This window comes from Pteropus vampyrus, unplaced genomic scaffold (genome assembly GCF_000151845.1).
Source record: "Pteropus vampyrus isolate Shadow unplaced genomic scaffold, Pvam_2.0 Scaffold329, whole genome shotgun sequence".
NCBI lineage: Eukaryota > Metazoa > Chordata > Mammalia > Chiroptera > Pteropodidae > Pteropus > Pteropus vampyrus.
This window is the reverse complement of record NW_011889110.1, coordinates 771,029-779,309: the sequence shown is the minus strand read 5'-3', so window position 1 is coordinate 779,309 and position 8,281 is coordinate 771,029. Positions and strand designations below refer to the sequence as shown.

Below are 8,281 nucleotides of genomic sequence, written 5' to 3'. Positions count from 1 at the left end.
CATAAATAAATTGGTAAAGATATTTTTAAATGATAATACCTACTGCCGATGGGCTTATAAGACAGTGTGATAGTTCTCGAGGGCAATTTGCTAGACACACATAAAGTCTTAGAAAAGCAAATAGCCTTTTAGCCAGCAATTCCACTTCAAGGAATTATTTGATCTAAGATAATCAGACATTTAACATCTCAGGTACGAGAATGCCCATTGTAGACTCGTTTATAATTGTCAAAAATTACGTAAATTATGGTATACTGCAAGATAAAACATTTTTCGCATCTCGAAACTTGTTTTAGATTATTTAATGACACAAAAAATAGCTATATTGGCATGGAAAATCATTCATCGTTAAGTGAAAAACGTATCCCTTTCAGTTCAAGACGATAGCTTAAAGAAAATTATGTACCTCCCCTCACTCTACAAAAACAAGCAACCAACTATTGGAATATAAGTATTCGTAAGCGCGAAAGAGAAGAAATTAATACAATTGCTAAATAGGGGAAGGAAAATATTGGCAAAACAAGAGTTTATGAGTTTCCGAAAGATCAAAGATGCTATGGCCAAGGTGACATACATCAGAGAGGATGCAGCTCGGGACGAGTAGGGGAGAAAGCAACAGGGGAGGCAGCACTGTTTTCACAGAGCTCCTCGGGTCCACAGGGATGTAGTCAGAACACGAGACAGAGCTCAACGCAAGACAGTTGTTTGAAGAGCAATCTGTCCAACGGCTGTTGAGTCAGAGCCTCCTTTCCGGCCTCCACATGTATGAATGTGTTTGAGGAAGATGTCCATGGCACGAAGCTGGAAAAACACCTTTCGAAGGAATGAAACTGTTAACCTAAGAGGGGCAGCGGCCTCCAGAGGTTGCTGGCTTGTTTATCTGCGCCAAAAGCCTGCCAGTCCCCACGCCACACCCACGAGCTGGGAGCCTGAGTCAGCCTTCTCCTGCAGGGAAGAGGCCACTATCAAAGGAAATGTCAGTGAGTCACAGGTAATAATCGACATGTTTTTATTCATAAACATGATTGGATGACTGAATATCAGCAGACATTTGTTTTGTTTTAAGGAAAAAAAAAAAAAACAGCTGTGGCAAAGACAATGCTATAAATTTATGAAACCGTTTTATTTTCCTCTTGGGAGTACAAGAAAATTGCATTTCCCAGTACCCTTGCATCGAGATGGGGCCAGATGACTTGGTCTAAAATGTGGGCAGAAACATATGATCCCCATCCAGGCTGGGCCCCAAACGCCAAGTCTCCAACAATGTGATCTTCCTATTTCTCACCTTTTGTGGCAACAGTGAGAAGCCTCGGATAGTCGCATCCTGGATCTCTGTGTCATCTCTCCTAGGACAGCTGCCCAGGTGAGCTTTCCGAACAGAAAGATGCCCATTGGCCTTTCTGTAAAAAGCAAACAAAATGAAATGACTTCTATTGGGTTATGCCGCTAAGAACGGGGGCGGGTAGGTTATAATAGGTATCATTAATTAATTACTCTTCCTTATGTAGTAGCATAAGGAAGAGATCAAGGTCATAAAACAGGAAGAGATCAAGGTTATAAAACAAGGTCAAAAGGAAGAGATCAAGGTCATAAAACAGAATATTGACTCCAGAGAAAACAAGGATAATGCAGGAAAAAGATGTGGACATCGATTCAATTCTAAGTCTCTTTTTTTATTCTTCAGAAAAGTTTGAGGTTGTATTTATTGTGTCCGTTGATGAAGGAAAGGATAAAGTGAAAACAATTTTTTTTTAAAAAAAAAAGCAAAGAATAAGAGAGAGGTCATGGAAATTAAAAATCATTGCTAAAATGAAAATTTCAGGAGAAAAGCTGAAAAAATATAGATTCCGAACACACGCACACACACGAATCGAACCCATGAGGGGGGAAGTTAAGCAATAATGGGTGAATATTTTGATGCGTTTTTATAAGGTGGTCACTACACTAACATAAGGGAATGATCCCCATGATCAAAGGGAAATTTGGCGGCTGTCGCATGTGCTGGTGAGCAGGACTCTGCCTGGAAGCCTGAGTATTCCCTGGGGTGCCTCTGAGTGAGTCTTCCTCTGTCCAACACCCCTTGATAATAAAAACAGCAGCATCCCAGGGAAGCCAGCACCCCACACACTCAGACCCTCTGTGAATAGTGGTGTCCTCTGTCCTATCCCACAGCAATGTTAGCATGCCGAGGTGCTGGTAGAGGGTAAGTGGCGTGGGAGGTGGAAGAAGGTCATAGTGACTATTAATCGAGTCCTCATGACCAGCTACAGAAGTGAGGACAGAGGCAGCCATGCTTTGTGTTATATAATGCTGATTTTTCCCCCCTTCCCTGAAACATACTCATAACGGGGGGAGCCCTGAGAGAGTACCTAATATTTTAGGTTTCTCAAGTCACCGTTCAATATCCCCTTTCTCTGACCTTTTGATTCCTGTGTCCGTGTGAACAATCTCTGTTTAATCCACGCCCCAGCAGAGTGTATGAGTTAGGGTCACGTGAGCGGCTGTAACCCGAAGCTTCATAATGGCATAACCACGGTAGAAGTCTATTTCTTGCTCGCGTAAGGTCCTACGTGGGTGTTCCTGGTTGATGAGAATCACCTCTCCAGGAAGTAAATCAGAGACTGAGGAGCTGTTGCTATTTTGCCATCTGCCTTTTTAAAAATGTAACTTCCAAGATCCTTCTAGTTATTCATATCAAGTCAGTAAAAAAAAAAAAAAAAAGGACATAGATAAAGCACACCTGTTTATTAAGCTGCCTGACCTGGTGACACAGGTTATCTCTAACAGCACCACCCCCACCCCCATCCCCACCCCACCCCCCATTCTCTCCTTTCAGCTTTATTGTCTTTTCTATTTCCCCAGACCCTCCTCCTTCAATCTCAGATTCCATACGAAAATCTCCCAGAGGCCCTCCAGACAAAGTTATGTGGTGGTTTTTTTTACATTTTAGGGGAAAAGAAGAGGTGCTAAGAGATGATGACCATCATATAAAGGTAACTTCTCATTGCACCCTTTCCTCAAAGATGCATGTCTTTCTGTACCGACACGTTCCCTAGGAATCTTGTTAGTTTACTTTAGTAAATTAGAAATATCCCGAGTAAGACAAAAATCACTGTTAGTGGATTTTCCCAGGGAAGCAAATATGATGATTTTGACCCAGGGAGTGTAACATTTATGGCCGTAATGCACCCTCTTTTTTCTGGCAAAATAGGAGCCTCAGGGAGCCAGCCTCGAGGCCACCACCAAAGCCTCTGTCATTTTCACCCATCCCCACCAGAATCACCAATGACATCGACACCCCGGAGACTTGAAGTTGTGTGGCTGACAGCTGCATCTCGTTTGACCAGTATGAACTTTTTGAGAAGAAAAGTATGATTCCCTTTGACTGCTTTTTCCTCCCACTTTGGTATCCTGAAATTTCCATCTCATTACTATTTAAAAAATAGTTAAACCCCTACACATTCAACCCTTTATTACGTAAAGCAATTCAACCCTCCTCAAGCCCCAATACCCAAATTTACACATGCATCATATACACAGCAAAAATAAAAAGGGGGTCGTTAACCAGCCTGAAGCACTGGACTTAAATGGCAGTTTGGGAACATCTTGCTGTCTGGGCTTGCACGTTGCATTTGCCCCAAATATCTTACCGACACATTTCCTCCAAACATAGCAAAATAATGTTCCCCGAGGAAATTTTCAAGCCAGCTGTTAAGAGGAAAAAACCAAAAGCATCCTTTATCATATTATACTAACTTTGACTGCTTGAATCTTGTCTCTCTGCCAACCAGTTTTTAGCAGCTTTTTTTTTTTTTTTGAAATTACTCAATGGCATTTAGCAGATGGAAAAACTCCGGATCACAGGGAAAGGCACACATCATAATTATACACAAACTTATCAGAGTCCCAACAAAAACAGTCGTAAAGGCCTTAATCATTTATTTACAAAGACCTAAAATTATTTCCATTTGAAAAAACAGACTAAGTGATGTAACCGGTGAATACTAACAAAGCAGATTAAGTAGGAAAAGACATATGAAAAGACTTCAATATAATCAAACTACAGAAATTCTCCCATTTTAAATAGCATTAAATCCAGCATCCTCACCACCACTATCACTACTACTAAAAAAAAAAAAAAAAAAAGGCAGGGGGAAGGTGTTCAGAAGGAGCATTGCTTGATAAAAATGTTCATGGAATGAAATTTTGTCAATATTCTTCTGGGTATTCGAACTCTAAAGCATTCATCAAAGGAACCATTCTAAAATCTTCAGCTTCCTAGTCCAATGAGAAAAGGAAAAGAAAAATAGTAGCAAATCTCACTCTTTTTATCTTGTTCACCCTTTGAACTATTCGCGATTACATGAAAAGTTACTGCAAATTATCAGGTAGAAAAGTCCATAATTCTAACCCACGCTAGTTTATTTGCAGCCCATGACAAGACATGCAGAGTCTCACAGGCAACCTTGTTTACTTATCGTGATTGTCAGTCTACAGCATGAATTCCCTAAAATCAAAATGCTTTGCTGTGCCTCTTTCTAAGCAGTTACCTCCCTCATTCCTACAAATTCAAATTAAAGAAAATAATGGCTCTTGGAGACCATTTGAAGTAATTACCCCTTCTACAATCTATAATTGGATCATGGATAATTATGTGATGTAACAATAGAATAATTAGACTTGTTTGTCTATCTCTGTGTCTCTGTGTGTGTGTGTGTGGCCTAGTCATGCCACATTTGCTAAATTATATATTTTTAAATGATCTATTAAAATTAGTCAACTCTATAAATGGCATGGCTAGGAAAGATTTAGAAAATTGCAATGTATGTGGAACTCAAGATTGTATTTTATTTTTCTTAATACTGGAAAGGTTAATTGAATAAAAATTTTTATACCAAATTATTTCCATGAGCTAGACACTGTTGGAAGATGTGTAAGCAAACTTGACATGGAAATCATTACGGAGCACACAGTCCTGTGAGAAAGAGTAAGCTGCTCAAAAACCACACAAATAAAGTATATTTACCAACTAGGATAAAAACGAGGAAGAAAAAGCAGTCTTCTGTGAGTGAGTATGATTTCAGAGGCTTTCCCTGAAATGGCAACCTGGGACCTGAGATTTTTTTTCATTTTGGTAAAATATACATAATTTAATATTTATCATTTTAACCACAATTTAGTGGTATTAAATATGTTCACAGTGCTGCCAACCACTATCTATACCCCAAACATTTCATCTTCTCCTAAAAAACTCTGTTTCTATTAAACAGTAACCTCCCTCCCTCCCAGCCCCTGGGAGCTTCATTTAGATTTGCTGTTCTATGAATTTGCCTATTCTAAGAACCTCATAAAACTGATATTATACATTATTTATCCTTCTACGTCTGGCTTATTTCACTAAGCCTACAGTTTTCAAGTTCCATCCATGTCGTATTATATATCAAAATTTCATTCCTTTTCCTGGTTGAATAATATACCACATTCGTTTATTCATTCACCTGTTGATGGACACTTGGGCTGTCCCCACCTTTTGGTTATTGTGACTAATGCTGTTATGAACGTGGGTGTACAAATATCTGTTCTAGTCCCTGCTTTCAACTCTTCTGGCGATATGTACTTAGAAGTGAGATTGCTGGGTCATGTGGTAATTTTATGTTTAGCTTTTTAGAAAACTATCAAACTGTTTTCCACAGCTGCTGCACCATTTTGCATTGCTGCCAAGAATACATGGGAATTTCCACTTCTCCACATCCTCACTGACATTTGTTATTTTCCGTTTTTAAATTGTAGCCATCCTAGTGAGTGTGAAGTGGTATCTCGCTATGGTTTTGTCTTGTATTTCCCTCATGACAAGTGATGTTGACCATTTTTTCATGTGTTTGGTGGACATTTGTATATCTTCTTTGGAGAAATGTCTAGTCAAGTCCTTTGCCCATTTTTACATTGAATCTTTTGATTTTTGTTTTTGAGTTTTAGGAGGTTTTTTTTTTTTTAAAAAAAGTGTATTCTGGATATTAACCAATTATCAGATATATAATTTGCAAAGAATTTCTCTTATTCTGTGGGTTTTCTTTTTGGTTTCTTCATAGCATCCTTTGATATAGAAAAATTCTTAATTTTGATTAAGTCCAATTTATCTATTTTGGGGGGGGAGGGGTGCCTGTGCTTTCAGTCATGTGTCCATGAAATCATTGCCAAATCCAATGTCATGAAGATTTTCTTCAATGTTTTCTTTTAAGAATAAGATTAGGTCTTTGACCCATTTTGAGTTCATTTTTTTTGTGTATAGTGCAAAGTAAGGATACATCTTCATTCTTTTACATGTAGATATCCAGGTTGGTTTGGGTTTTTTTTAGTATCATTTTTTGAAAAGACTGTCCTTTTCCCTTTCAATAGTCTAGGAGCATTTGTCAAAAATCAATTGACCATACATGTGAGGGTTTATTTCTGGGCTGTGACCTGAGAATTTAAGAATGGACAGTAGTTAACTAGATGACAAAAGAGAAAAATCCCTCTAAGTGGAAAGATGAATTTGAGTCGCAATAAGTATTGACTTCCTTTTCGAGGAATGTAACAGTAACATCTCATTCTTCTATTTCTTTTACACACGCTGCATTAAATTAACCTAGTATTTGAAATCTCTTTTGGGGGAGATACTAAGGTATGTACTCTGGGGTCTCCAGCAGAATAATACAGGGCAGCGTTAAATCCATTCTCCTTCATTTTGCAACCAACGTGAGTCATAAATAAGTCACTTTTTCTTCTAGTATCCAATAGAGAGCAGTAATTCAGAGAAGCACAGCCCACATGGTCAAACATTAATTCTCAAGGATAGCACAGAACAAAATTACAAGGAAGAAGAACCTAATTATTGAACAATTAGTGAAGTCCACCTTGTCCACAATCAAATCAGTAATTACACTATTATAAAGAGCAGTGTTAGAAAAGCTCCTTCTAGGCCATTAAAAGATTTGCGGGAAGGAAAAAAAGGGGGAATTGGTGTTGTCAGAAGGGATTTAATGAGAGTTAACATGGGAAATTTCTGTAATTTCTACTAGTTTTATTTAACGTTTTACGTTATCTGTCAAATGTCTCTGCTTCATTAATCTACTTTGAATGGAATGAACGAATATGATCCGGCTAAGACATTTACTCTATTTTCCAATATGGAAACAAACAATTTCATGTTTTCATTTAGAGCGATTCATATCCCTAAGCCTGTATTTTCGTTGAATTTAAATGTGACGATACCGTGATTTTTTTTAAAGAAATCATCTTCCGACTTTCACAGTGCATCCCCTTGGGTTTACGATAAATAAAAAGCGAGCTCATTTCTAAGTGTCGTCCCTTTTTATGTTATCTGCTTTAGCTGCACAAAGACTCAGATGAAGCTTTGAAAGTATGGCTTCCAGCCTAATCGGGTCTGTAGACTTGCCAACATCGTCCCATTTCTCCTTGGGTTGTAAAGGTGCAGGGAAAGAGAGGGGTAGAGAGGAGGAGGAGGTGGGAACGGGCAGGATGGCAATTTTCTCGTTCCAGTTAGACGTGTGTGTGTTCGCGTGTGTATTTAAACCCCACGTTTACAGATTCGATTTTACACTTGTATATTTCATTTTCACAGTATGATTTTGTGCTGTCATTGATGGTCCCATTTTTATTTAAGAAATTCAAGGGCCAAGTGTCCCCCCAATACTGTCTCATTTATATAAACATTTCTAGAAATGCAAAAGACCACAGTGAGTTTGAGTATGTAAAATGTGAGACATTTTATTACGAGCTACATAAAGAAATTTCACAATGTACTTATTCCACTGACTTACCATAGAAATTGTTCTAGCGTGTTATGCTTATTAAACATTGTACTTGGTTTGACATCTGTCACTTTAATTATGCTCTCTATATTTTAATGCTTTCTTGTTATCTTTTATCTTTTTTGCCTTTAGATGAACTGTATCCATTTGCTTTTATCTTTTATCTCTGATTTATAAGGTTAACGCCCTATTTTAAGGATAATCTTACATGATTATCTTAAAACATTAAAATTCTTTTTACTTAATTATGCCAACAATAACTATTGACTTCCTTTGATGGAAATCAAAAAAGCTAAAACTGATGACATCTTTGTTATTTCCCTTTCATATTTTTCATTATACTAATCTGGAGTTTAAAATCACCTTAAAAAAGAAGACTTTCTTTTTATATTTACATGGAGTATTTTACTTTTGTTCCCATAATTACCTCTAATTACTTAATTTCCCTATTTTTATTGCTTAGTAATTTA

At 37.7% G+C, this 8,281-nt stretch overlaps 1 long non-coding RNA gene across 1 annotated transcript in view; it reads right to left on the bottom strand.

The window, feature by feature from the left end:
• Window positions 1–695: 695 nt before the first annotated feature.
• LOC111730701 overlaps window positions 696–8,281 on the bottom strand; it is a 12,621-nt gene continuing 5,035 nt past the window's right edge. The window contains exons 2-3 of the long non-coding RNA XR_002776787.1: window positions 1,286–1,400; window positions 696–813 (exon numbers count right to left, since the gene is read on the bottom strand). This is a non-coding gene — a long non-coding RNA (uncharacterized LOC111730701). The remainder of the gene's footprint in view (window positions 814–1,285; window positions 1,401–8,281) is intronic.